Source organism: Homarus americanus, unplaced genomic scaffold (assembly GCF_018991925.1).
Source record: "Homarus americanus isolate GMGI-L3 unplaced genomic scaffold, GMGI_Hamer_2.0 scaffold32583, whole genome shotgun sequence".
In the NCBI taxonomy this organism is placed as follows: domain Eukaryota; kingdom Metazoa; phylum Arthropoda; class Malacostraca; order Decapoda; family Nephropidae; genus Homarus; species Homarus americanus.
In genome coordinates, this window is record NW_024713129.1 from 20,427,229 (window position 1) to 20,441,365 (window position 14,137).

General features: G+C 41.4%; 1 protein-coding gene across 1 annotated transcript in view; it reads right to left on the reverse strand.

Annotated features, from left to right (window-relative positions):
* Positions 1-14,137, reverse strand: part of LOC121869092 (histone acetyltransferase p300-like) — a 116,557-nt gene that overhangs the window by 74,361 nt on the left and 28,059 nt on the right. The gene's annotated exons all lie outside the window — the stretch shown is intronic.

A 14,137-nucleotide genomic window follows, 5' to 3' on the forward strand; every position in this document is an offset into this window, starting at 1 on the left:
AAGTTTATTGAAACAATCGCGTGAAGCAATATTTCTTCTTTTAACATTATAACAAAATAAAGTAATAACTTAGATTGAAGTTTCATTACGATACACTGAGTAGATTATCAGATACGCGTCTAATAACAATGTTAATTTCCCTGACGAAGGGCAATAAGTGCAAAACAAGACTGGGTGGTTGGGATCGCGAGATCAGCTGATCGGACAGGTTGCGAGAGGAGTTAAAGGGAGGGGGAGGACAGGAGCACCCCGTATGTAGGGGCACGACCTTCCACTGCTAACCCGATTTTCTCATGATGATTTTCACTATCCATATAACACGCAGTGTTCAGAAAATAAATATATAAGACAATGTAAAGTAAATAGTTTACATGCGGAGTATCTTCAGATGTATATACTTGTAATATAAATGAAAAAATAAATAAATAAAATAAATAGATAACGAAGTGATAACCGTGATAACATTCTGATGGGTTCTTAATAACACCACGTTACGTGTATTATTCCAGATAATGTTAAATGTTACAGAATACTTCCTTGAGATAAATGTACAGTATATAATTATCAGGTGCCACCAAGAGAGCTCAGGCTCTCAACTGGCTTAGCAATGCCAATATTGTTATTATTATCGACTGTGTATCTGTATTTTCTGATTAAATAAAGTTTCAATATCAATAACATACCCTATATGATGATATACAGTAGGTAATATCACACATAGGTAGTAAGTAGGCAGTAGTCAGCTATTAAACAGGGAGGTACTACCGCCTGGGAAGATATTGGAAGTATAATGTATTGTCTACTGGTAGACCCTGCTGCAAAATGGTATCACGAATATTGTGACCAAGTCCCAGGTTGCTGATCTGCCTTTCTGCCCCATTTACACACAATTGCAGGGTCTCCATTGTTTCTCTTGCTTGACAACACAACATACATATAGCGTTTCTCACTATTGATTTTTTTATCTTTTTTTCTTTGTATTTCTTTATTTTTATTATCACAGTGTTCTTATGATTATTATTGCTATCATTATTATTTTATTTTATATTTTATTATGAATTTTATTTACTATGAATTATCATTATTATTATTACATTTTCGCCCCCCAGGCCCCAATGTGGGTAGGTGACCTGTGCCCGGGTGGGCTAATCCCCGTAAAAAAAAAATAATAAATAAAAATAAATAAATAAATACAGTATATAAAAGCAGTGAACAGGAATACTCTTTAATCTACAGTAACTGTAGTGGTCTAACATGAAAAACTGAGCATTAATATCAGTTTATCTGTGGCTATTTTTGTTATTTTGGTATTTATCAATTTAATGTTACTTTTTCAGCAAACAACGAACTCGGGGTTTAATAAAGTTTCGCCTTTTGAAAGCTTATCTATTTGGCAAATCTTAGACTGAATCGAGTAAAAACAGTGTAACTTCGATTAAAAGATCACAGCGTCCTTTCCAATAAAGTTTGATGAAACAAATACAAATGAAAATTAAAGCTGAATATAGTTACCTTTACAAAGGTATGCAAAACGTTAATTTCGGACTTATGTATGTACTGCGGTATATAACAACGAACATATGGAGATTTTTTTTAATACAAAGCATCAAAGTTGTCACGCCTGGCCTACTGTATAACTTAAATTAGTCCCACCTCCAAGTTTTCTATAGCAATTGTGGAGATATTATCATCTTACAGTCGATTATAGTTCGTTTCTTATCGATATTGGGAGGCCTACAACACCACACCACCTACTAAACACCACATTTTTTTCCGGGTACTCCGGTTCCTCTTAGACAATTATCAAGAAATACACCAATTGCTTGAAAGGCTAGTAAGTAGATAAATAGTGTAATAATTATTATAAATAATTAAACAAGAGCAAATCAAACTTTGATATGAATGATGAGGTTTGTCAAACTGGAGTTTTCCTTTCGTCGATGAATCAGTAGACCCAAGTAAAATAGCCTCACACAATAATCCTTTGCATGCTGCAATATCCTCGAAAGGGCTATATGATTTTCATAATCAACAGTATTCTAGGATATTATAGCATATTATAAGCATACAACGACCTGCGGTATATTTCTTTTTCATGCAAAATTAAAACAAACAATTTGGTACCTGAACTTCTGAGTTTTTCAGCTTGACATGGTACAACAGCTAACAAGGAAGTAATCAGGTGAACAAGAATACCAGCAATCACTCTTTAAAAATATTCAACCAGTAGCTGTTTTCGTTGTCTCTGGTGTTCCCAACGTAACATCTGCATTCCTCACAAAAAAAAAGCGACTGATCAGCGACTAAAGTCAGTGGCAGTTGTAGGGGAGAGTATCCACTACAAGGGTCTTGAAGGGGGATCTTGAGAGGGTCATGTTTGGGGGTCTTGTGGGGGTCTTATCGGTTGTTCGGGGGTATTGTTGGGTGAAGTGGGGTGTTATCGGGGGTATTGATATTGTGGGGGTTGTTGGGGAGTGTTATAGGGGTGCTGTTGGGGAGTGTTCTAGGGGTGCTGTTGGGGAGTGTTATAGGGGTGCTGTTGGGGAGTGTTATAGGGGTGCTGTTGGAGGTATTGTTGAGGGACTTGTGTGGATGTCGTTTGAGGGTCTTGTGGAGAATATCATGTGTCTGTCATAGTTTTCTTTAACCCCGAAACCCTATCTGGTATCTTGGGGTTAACTGTTACCGTGACATTACTTGTTCAATTTTGGCTTACTTTACTTTTATCCTCTTCACCAGTGATCGGTTCGTTAGCCGCTTGGGTTATCGGTCACGTCTCTGTTACGCACTGTTGGCAAGTACTGGGCATGCACCGGTTCCTGAATGTACTTGAACCTGCTCCAGTGTTGGAAAAGTCTGGTCTTGAAAGAGCTCACACTCGGTACCGTCACAAAACTCTCTGGCAGATTGTTCCAAGAGTTCACAACTCTCACTCCAAAAAAGTTTGCCCTCACAGTTGTCTAGACGTGCGGCTTCTTCAACCTTGAGCTGTGACCCCTTGTGGGGAGAGCGTCCGCCAGCTCCAGGTAACGACACTCGATTGAGTAGTGCCCCTTGAGATGCTTATACACCTCAATTAGGTCACCCCTTGCCCGTCTGTAATATAAGCTAGGCAAGTTCAGGCGCTCCAATCTCTCAGGGTAACTGAGGTGCCGAAGTGCAGGCACGAGTCTGGTGGTTCTCCTTTGAACATTTTCAATCAACTGACAGTCCCTAGTATATCTCGCAATGGCCCGAGAACTACAGCTCATTGTCAACATACACACCCAAGGACCTTCTCATATTCAGTCTCAAATAGTGCAGTTTCTTCATTCCGTTGAGACATGATATGCCTCCTTGCCGTTGGTATGCCCCAGATGCATCCTCTTATACTTCGTGACATTGAATCTCAGCGGCCATTTCTTCGACCATTCTTGGAGCCCACAGAGGTCCTTCTGCAGCTCTTCACAGTCCGCTTGGTTCTTAATTTCCCGAAATAACTTGGCGTCATCCGCAAACATTTGTATGGAGGAGAGTACAGCGTCAGGCATGTCATTTATGAAACAAACAAACAACAACGGGCCTAATACACTGACTGCCCTGTGGTACCTCGCTTGTGACAGGTACAGATGATGATTTCGTGCCATTAATCACCACACACTGCTTGCGGTCATGTAGAAAGACTTCTATCCACGCTAGGACATTTCCTCGAATTCCGTACCCTTCCAGTTTGATTTTCAGCCTTCATGGAGTACACTGTCGAAAGCCTTGGGCAAATTTAGGTATATATTGTCGACATTACCACCCAGTTTTAGAATATGGGTCCAAATATCCAATACCTTGAGCAATTGTGTTAAGCAGGAGCGCCCCGGCATAAAACCGTGTTGGCAATCCTTTACAAGGTTGTTTCGTAGTAGATGTTTCATCGCGGCATCTCTGATAATGCTCTCAAGTACTGTTACCGCAAGCGGTACTGAGTATGAAGACACATAAACAAACATTATGTTAGGCTGTAAGTCATGTCATGTTTATTGGGTGTGCCTGCCGTATACAGTATGTAGAGTGTTGAGATGGAGGCAGACGAAAGACCTAGAGTAGGTTGAGGTGTTGGGTGGTGTAAGGGGATCTTGTTTGCGTATAACAAACCTGACGCAGCGAGTTTGAATATGTGAGTGCCCGGCAGGGCACCACTTCCTCACTGTAGCTATCCCCATCATAGTGCCAACACGTAACTTGTTTCTCCTGAAGACTTTCAACAAGTAAGTTTAACTTGTACTTGTTGTGTACACAGGTAGACTGTTTCCATTGCATCGTTTATCATTGTGACGACATAAAAATATGACAAATTAAGTACTCATTGTAAGTGTTAAGATTAGACTAATTACATAGCTATGATTGTTATGTAAATATATATTGGATTAAACATTTAGTATGATTGCCTACGTATGATTTATTTGAAATACTAAAATGAATTATATTCAACAGGTTTGACCGAATTAAAATGTTTTGGTTTGACATGACGAGTCTGAATAATCCTTTAACCGCCCTGATTGGCGGTTACAAGTACTTTACATATTATGCTGGTCAGGCTCACCGGTCTATAGTTTTTCGTGGAGTGACGATCCCCCTTCTTGAAGATAGGACTCACATAATCCACTTTCCAATCACTGGGGACCATTTGTTCATCAAGGCATTTACAAAACAGGATCTTCAGGGGCTCGGCAAGCTCGTTGCACAACTCTCTTAGCACTCTAGGATGCACCATGTCAGGGCCGGGACTCTTATGGACCTTTAGCCTGGACAGTTTATTTCTAATACCCTCTTCTGTGAACACAATGTGGGTCAGTGTTGTGTCGAACCGCCTGTCCACAAACGCAGGAAGGTTAATCGCATCCTTTCTTGTGAACACCGAGGAAAAGAAGCTGTTCAATGCCTCAACTTTATCCTGGTCAAAATCTGCGTAACTACTATCTTTAAACCTCAGGTCTGATAATCCTACTCGCGTTTTTAATTTGACTTTGCATAGCGCTAAAACACCTTTGGGTTTGACTTGACTTCGCTTGCAGTCAGCCTCTGGAACTCCTTTTCAGCCCTTCTACACTCTGTCTTTGCTTGGTTTATGGCTCTTGCATACATCCTCTTGTCCTGCGCATCGTTTGACCTAACCCACGCCTTGAATTTCTGGGCTTTCTTCTTAACTTTGTCGACCGCCGCATGGTTCATGTGTAGGGGTCCCCTCCTATTCTTAGAAGCACTGGGTTTGGTCTTGGGTATATATTTATTGATCAAATGGGTCACTTTCCTAGTTATGATATTCAGCGTAGTGTCTGCGTTCTTGTGCCTTAGTGAATCCGGCCAGTGGATGTCCCTCATTTCTTCTCTCATCCCGTCGTAATTTCCCTTGTACAGTAATCAAGTGGACTTTGTCATATGTTCATGAAATCCGCTTACCCTTTCTCGAGTTATTTTTGGGGACAGGTAGGCAGATAGATAGACAGGACCGAAAACAAAGGGTAACACCGAAAGTTAACCTGTAAAGTAACATGCTGAGATGAATGGATTGATATCTGCTTGTACGTGTTGATTCCTTATAAATTGATTTTCGCCCAGGGTAAGCATTGTGCAGTAGGCTTTACCTCTTAAACCCTCTTGTGACAGTATTTGGGTCAGGACACACACACACACACATACTGCCTTCTTCTAGTCTTTGGATTCATAGTCCTCATCATATTCCAATATTAAATTTTGAATTCCCATTCTGATTTTTTAAATTTATGAGTGTAACCTCAGTAAATCACGTTATACCCCTCATTTAACGGGAAATAAGTGTTAACTTTTTTATTTACAAAATATCTGCAATCATAATTACGAAAAATATCCCGACAAATTTATTTAGTTTAACAGAGATATTGAGCACCGCCCTACTGGTAATAGAGAAACAAGCAGAGGGTCCGACTAATTACCCAAATGTAGCCGCAATGAAGTCAAATAATGGTCCTTCATGAATAAATCGGGTTACCAATCACTTCTCGACTAGAATTTGGTGTCACAAAGTAAAAAAAAATTGGAAAACGTAATTTAATTTGAGTTAATAGATCTAGTGCATGTACCGAACCTAACCTCGACTAGTATTTGGTGTCACGAAGTCACAAAAAATTGGTAAACTTAATTTAATCTGAGTTAATAGATCAAGTGCATGTACCTAACCTAACCTAACACAACACAACTCAGATTAAATTAAGTTTACCAATTTTTTGTGACTATGACAACAAATAATAATCGAGAAGTGATTCACAGCCCGATTTACGCTTGTACGACCATCATTTGACTTCATTGCGGCTACATTTGGGTAATTACTCACTCCCTCGGTACATGCACGCGATCTATTAACTCAGATGAAAGTAAGTTTTCCAATTTTTTGTGACTTTGTGACACCAAATACTAGTCGAAAAGTGATTAGCAGTCCGATTTATTCATGTAGGACCATTATTTGACTTCATTGCGGCTACATTTGGGTACATTTGGGTAATTAGTTGGACCGTGTTTTTTATGACCGACCGGAGAAATGAAAACCGAGAACAGTGGAAATGTTTGCCCAGTATGATACCCCCTTTAGAGATTTATTTTGCTTACACTGAACAAAAGCTAAAATTTGCTGTATGTACAAAGATCTTGGGGGCATCTAACGTCAAAATTATAACCTGAATAAAAAACTCAGAAATGTTTTAGAATAACAGCCTCCCGACTGTAACTTCTTGAGAATTCTCAGAACTAGCACTACAGTATAAAAAAAAATAATAGCAAATTCCAAGGGAGTGACCCAGAAATTACAGCCAAATGCTTCTCATCGACCTAAACCCACGTATAGCCAGTCATCAGCCCATAAGGACTACAAGCAAAGCAACAAACTTATTTCAGCATCTTGGAAACCAGGTTACTGAGGATGTTGACATGAAAGCTAATACTCACAAGTTCGTATTACCAGTAGTTAACCATGCATGTGTTCTGGGTATCAAGTTCTATCTATAGGAGCGAACACAAACACCTGTAGAGTTTTCGTAGGTTCTATTTACTGGATAAACAGATATGTACACAAGGGAGGTGGCGCTCCTTACTTTGTATGGGGGTCAACTAGCCTCTAGGCGACAAGTGGCAAGTGATACATTAACAGCTCCCATATGTCGCCAGGCACATTAATTAAGCGTGTGGGACATGGTAAATACATTGCCACACGCTGCTAGCTAGGCTGAATAAATAGTGTATATAAATGGAGCACATACATAATATACATACAGCATACATAATATACATACAAACCAGACACCATCTTAATGTAATGAACAATCCATAATGAGTTTCTGTTTCCTCTCCAACTAGGGGGTTGTAGTGGACGTCTCCCCTACAACTGCCTACAACTGCATAGTCGCAGCCACCAGCTGCTACCATCTTCCCTAGCAACCAAGCGAGCGGCGTCACCAGATGTCACCGTATCTTAGCAACGGAACCAAAGACCGGCGACTTTCTCAGGTTTTCCCAACATGACTCATAGATGACTCATGGCTGCTGGGTATATAAGCTCTGTCTCTCCATTGAGATTCATTCTGGCCTCACTTCTACAACACGCAACAACTCCTCCTCCGCCGCTGCCTGGCGGCCCTCGCCTCTCCTCCGCCTGCCTGGCGGTCCTCGCTCCCGCCAGCGAGTATGGCGACCCACCAGCTGTCCTTCTCTGAGCGTCCTCACCAACCAGCTCTCTCATTCTGGCCATTCTACTTGAACACGCAACACCTCCTCCAGCAAGCTCCACGCTGTCCAGCATTCATTCAACCAGGAGGCCAGCAACAGGCAACATCTTCTCTAACGAAGCTCCTGCACATCTACCTCCTTCAACACGCTACTCACCGAACGTCTCTACTGAGCAGCCCCTCACCACACGGCACCTCCAGCACCAGACTGTCTATCATATAACTTATATTATACAAGAAAACCACCTTAGAGTTTCCATCCATCCTGAGTGCTAGACAACATTATACCACGAATTCCTACAGGGTAATGCAGGAAGAACGACATTGTTGTCCCTAAAGAAACACGGCCCCTTGATCACACCAACACGACCACTTTATAATTATTCACCTATGTCCCACACAACGACCGCATTCTCGTCTCGCACCTCTTATCTTCGCCACATGCAGTATCTGTCTCTCTCAGAGAAGGATTGAGCAGGTGTGGGGAGCGGGAGCCGCCAGGCAGGAGCGGAGGAGGTGGAGGAGGTGTTGCTTGCTGGTGGCTGTAGGTAAAGAGAGAGGTCACGGCAGGGTGGGGTCTTATATAGCGGGGGTAGGCGGGGGGTTGATAGTTGACCTCTGCCTTGTTAGGCGGCGCTGGTTGCCGACCTTGACCAGGAGGCATACACTGGGGAATTCGAAGAGGGTCGGCTACTCAGTGACAAACGGCGTTTGTAGGGGAGGAATCCACTACACAGGTACCTGGACTGGTGTTTTACATGAAGGATCTACTTGAGTAAATACAATAATTTATAACACCTACCTTGCCAAGATGTTTACTAACGAGTCTGACAAAGATGTCTATTAGTTACAAAAGCCATGTGAAGTTGCTGTCCAGAACCAATAACAGAACACATATAGCTGAAGTCGTTTGCCTCACATGAGTTCTCCTTTTTCAAGCTAAATCACATTACAAATTTCTTTCATCTACTAAGTTCTTACGAAACCTTTTGCCGGTCGATATAATCTTCCAGCATATACCTCTCTCATTATTATGAACCAGATGCATTCTTTTACATCGGCTTAGCACCAACACTCTCCCCGGCCTCTGCAAAGGATTGATGCATAAAGATATTCCTCAAAGAAACAAATTCGTGTACCTCAGTGGCAGTAGTTTTGGCGGGAAGCATTCTGGCAGTAGTCCTGTGTGTGACAGTTGTGTGTGTGTGACAGTTATGTGTGTGACAGTTGTGTTTGTGACAGTTGTGTGTGTGACAGTTGTGTGTGTGTGTGTGTGTGTGTGTGTGTGACAGTTATGTGTGTGCCTGAGGAGATGTATATAATCATTAGCGAGCTGCATAGAAGCAAGTGAATCGATCGTTTCTGCACATAGTATGAAGTACAAGCCTAGTGACAACTAAATATAATTGTTGTGCAAGTATTGTGGAATTGTTGTGAGTTATATCCCCTGTAAAGTGAATAGACTAAGGAATTGTACACTGGTAGTGTTCTGACTATATGGATTCGAAGTGAGAAGTCCAGCTGTGAAGACATTACCCTGTGAACAGTGTTGTGAAGAATTAGAGATTATTAAAGAAGACTACAGTGCACAAGTGTCTTTGTGTGGCCTGGAAGAAATCTACCTGCCTATTGTTTGTCTGTACACTGATACCGATCGTCGGGAAATTACCGGAGACTGGCGGGACAGCCAGTGGTAATTCAACGACACTTATGATATATCTACTGCTTCTGTACATGCTACCCTGGCAGCTAGTAACCAACCAGTGGTGGAAGCTGGGAAGCGGCGATATTTTTTTTTTTTTTTTTTTGGTAAGCGGCGATATTTTTTTTTTCGGGAATTAGCCCACCCGGGCACAGGTCAAACGACCCACAACGGGGCCTGGGGGGACGAAAAAAAAGAACAAAAAAATTTAAAATAGAGAAGAAAAAGGTTATACTGTGTTAATCTACACAACATTGTACTATCCTTTCTGTAACAACGTATTATGTATAATGGCTGCAGATAATAATTCAAGCAATGAGAACAATATCATTTACATTAGTACTGATGTCCTTATTAATATTACTATTGATGTTCATCTTATTCATATTATCATTTTGATCATTTGTTGAAAAGGCAAATTGGGGAGGAAGATGTGAAAATTCAATATTGCATACGATATTATCAAACAATACACCATTCAATGTCTCTTAAATCTATTTGCATTGGAGGCCAGGCAAGTTTTTTTTTTATTATTTTAGAAATGGGTGAGGGTGCCGCCTACCGGTTATTGTTACCAGTTCTTGTACCCGCCCGAGGGTCACTGTATATTTTAGTCTATTAATACGTCTCCCTTGTGTTATCATCCCTCACAGAAGCATCCCCGGGAATCACAACCTCACTTGTCAAGTTCAACGAAGGTAGGAAGAAGTTGTGGAAGCAAACAAGTGTAGAGTGAGGTGGATGGGGAGTAACAGAAAAGGTTAGCCTCATTATAGTGGATATTTTTGTGTTTGTCATTCTCGTTCACCACACTGCTCAACCTCTGAAGTCATCTGCAGTCTCAAGAATCCTCTCACAATTGTGTTACTAGAGCATCACCTGCCTAGATACATGAAAGTGTTTATAAAAACTATACTAACTGCTTCCTGTACGCAAGACAGTTTTCAACCACAACCGCTCTTCAGGTTACAGCCCCGTATAGTTACTTCTGGCTATCTCTAACTTAGAACAATAAACTGTGTTATTACTTCTCTTCATACCTGTGATTAAGTCCTTTCTTATTTCTTGTTCTCTTGATAGTCTCTCGGCCAGTGTTCTATATTAAATTTTATACTGTCTGTTCCCTTTATATTCCTGAAGGCACTTGAGTTTCTAGATATTGACAACGGATGTTGTCTTAAGACTATGGCATATTACTCTCAGTCGGCATCATACTCAGCGGAAATCCGTAGTTGTACGAAGTAAACAAAATATCCGGTCAGTCTATAAAGTAGAAAGGAAAAGTCAGCCGAACAAGTAAGCCACTTCGGGTTGGCAGCATTAATAACAGTAAAATTTGAGTTTTTCTTAAGTTAGTTCCAGTTGACCACGTCCTCGGCGGAACACCAGTGAAGATCTTGGGCTGTTCTTGTCTCCCTTGCTCGTCCAGGGAGCTCAGCACTGAGGCCAGCATTAAATTGTTCTTTTATGAGCTTTCACTTTCCTGTCCTGTGTGATATACTTTATCGCCCCTTTTCATCTTTCCTCGGGCTTTTGGTTGTAGGATTTCTATATATTTTTCAGAGAGTTTTTCTCTACTTATCTTGTAGAGGTGCTCGGCTTCACTCAGGTGGAGGGGCAGGAGACAAGCACGATCGACCATTCCTTATAGGTCACCCTCACCTCTCTAACGAATTCAGGCTTTCTACTTCAAAACTGTGGAAATGCATAAGGAGCACGCACACACACACACACACACACACACACAAAATGTGTTTACATACTGTATATACTGTAGGTAACCATAACAAGTAATAGGTGTTTTCTCCATTTGACTTTTACTTTTATCCTCTTCACCACTGATCGGCTCGTTAACAGCTTGGGCGGTCGGTCACATCTCTGTTACGCATTGTTGGCAAGTACTGGGCATGCACTGGCTCCTGGATATATCGGTACCTGCTCCAGTGTTGGTCAAGTCTGGCTTTGAATGAGCTCACACTCGGTGCCGTCACAACACTCTGGCAGATTGTTCCAAGAGTTACAATTCTCACTCCGAAAAAGTTTTCTGGACTTGCGGCTTCTTCAACCTTGAGCTGTGACCCCTTGTGAGGCGGGAGTCTGCCAGGTCCAGTATGTACATTTGACCGAGTAGTGCACCCCTGAGATGTTTATACACTTTGATTGGGTCGCCCCTCACACTTCTGTAATATAAGCTAGGTAGTTGAAGGCGTTATAATCTCTCTGGATAACTGAGGTTCCGTAGAGCAGGCACTAGTCTGGTGGCCCTCCTTTGGACATTTTCAATCAATTGACAGTCTCTAGCATACCTCGGGGACCAGTACTCCAGACGGGGAAGCACCTCAGTCTTGAAGATCGTGACGAACGACGGATCATCCAGATATCTAAAGACCTTCTTGTAAGAAGTACCACAGTAGTTTCGTTGCCTGATTCACCGTCTTACAGTGGCCCGAGAACTTAAGTTCATCGTCAACATACACACCCAGGCCCTTTTCACATTCGGTCTCAATTAATGCAGTTTCTTCGTCCTGCTGGAACATGTGATGCGCCTCCTCACTGTTGGTGCGACCCAGGTGCAGCCTCTTACAGAGATCTTTCTGTACCTCTTTGCAATCTGTTTAGTTCTTAATTTCCGTAAATAACTTGGCATCGTCCGCACGCATTTGTATGGAGGAGTGTATAGCTTCTGGCATGTCATTAATGAAGCAGACAAACAACAACGGGCCTAATACACTGTGGTACCCCGCTTGTCACAGGTTACACATAACGATTTCGTGCCATTAATCGCCACACATTGTTTGCGGTCATGCAGAAAGTCACCAATCCACGCTAGGATGCTTCCCAGAATCCCGTACCTCTCCAGTTTAATTATCAGCCTTTCATGGGGTACGCTGTCGAAAGCCTTGGCAAAATCCATACATATATATATATATATATATATATATATATATATATATATATATATATATATATATATATATATATATATATATATATATATATATATATATATATATATATATTGCCACCCTATTCTAGAATTTGAGTCCAAACATCCAGCTCCTTGAGTAACTGTGTCAACAAGCATAAAACCATGCTGGCAGCCGTTTACAAGGTTGTTTTATAGATGTTCCATGAATGCATCTTTTATAATGCTCTTTAGTACTTTAGACACTATACTAGTCAGGCTCGGGGAGTGATGATCACGCTGCTTGAATATAGGACTCACATAAGCCATTTTCCAGTCAAAGGGGACCGTTTGCTCATCCAAACTTTTACAGAACAAGATCTTCAGGGGCTCAGTAGCTTGTTGTACAACTCTCTTAACACTCTGGGATACACCATGTCAGGGCCGGGACTCTTATGAACCTTTAGCTTTGTTAATTTGTTTCTTTTACCCTCGTCTGGGAACCCAATGTGGGTCAACGCTGTATTAAACTGTCTTCCCACAAACGTAGGAAGACTGTCCGTATCCTCTCATGTGAAAACCGAGGAAAAGATTTTGTTGAACGCCTCCGCCTTGTCCTGATCTGAGTCAGTGTAACTAACATCTTCAGACCTCAGATCCGATATGCCTACACGTGTCTATAATTTCAATTTTGCGTAGCGGTAAAAAGCCTTGTGGGTTGACTGGACCTCGCTTGTAATCCACTTCTGGAACTCTTTTTCAGCCCTTCTGCACTCTGACTTAGCTTGGTTCCTGTACCTGGCATGCATCCTCCTGTCCTGCTCATCGGTTGTCGTAACCAACGCCTTGATTTCTGAGTTTTTGTCTTAACTTTGTCGTCCATAGCATGGTTCATGTGTAGCGGTCTCCTTGTATTTCTGGAGTCAGTGGATTTGGTCTTGGGTATATATTTATTAATAATGGTTCACTTTACTGGCAATGGTATTCAGCGTAATGTCTGCGTTCTTGTATCTCAATGAGTCAGGTCAGTACATAACCCTCATCTTCCTCTCCCCGTCGTAATTGTCTCTATAATATTTGAACCTTGGCTTGATTTTATCGTGATCCAAGTAACAGTTAAATCTGAAGGACAATGTTACGTGGTGACTGGTGCCAACTGGGGCTAGGTGTACCAGCTTGGTCACCATACCCTCCTCGTTAGTTATTATTAGGTCCAGTAGCTTGGGTGTTTGCTTCCCTCTGTAATGAATTGGATATTTAATGTTAACACATAAAATTGTTTCTCAGAGTTTTACCAAAAGAGTTCTGGGGTTATTAAGGTCATTTGGCATGGTTTCATTCCTCCTGTCGATGCCGCCATAGCTTAAGTCCCTCATGACAAAGAGGTGGCTGGGTTTGAGCGCCTTTGCATTGTTAATTAAGGCCTTAGGTTCCTTTGGTTCAATAAGCAACAATTTGGGGATCTGTAGATACACCCAACAATGAGTAAGTGCCTCCCCTTTAGTTTAATTTTACACCACTTCGATTCTTCAGAAACATCCTCTACCCACAGCCAGTTTGTCAAATTTAGGGAGCTTTCCTCTTTAAATTTGTATCCATAACCGAGTAACATCTTGTCAAGGCTAACTGTCGACAATAAATAATGTCATCTAATAATAATAGATGTTAAAACTATGTGATATTAAGCTGGCCCAGATGTCGTTGGATCTTTTCTGACACCATAACTTCAAGAATACTCATAAAAGGGGGGATATATATTTTTACCGGATGCTTAGTTAAGTTAATACCTTTTTAAGGTATGTCCCC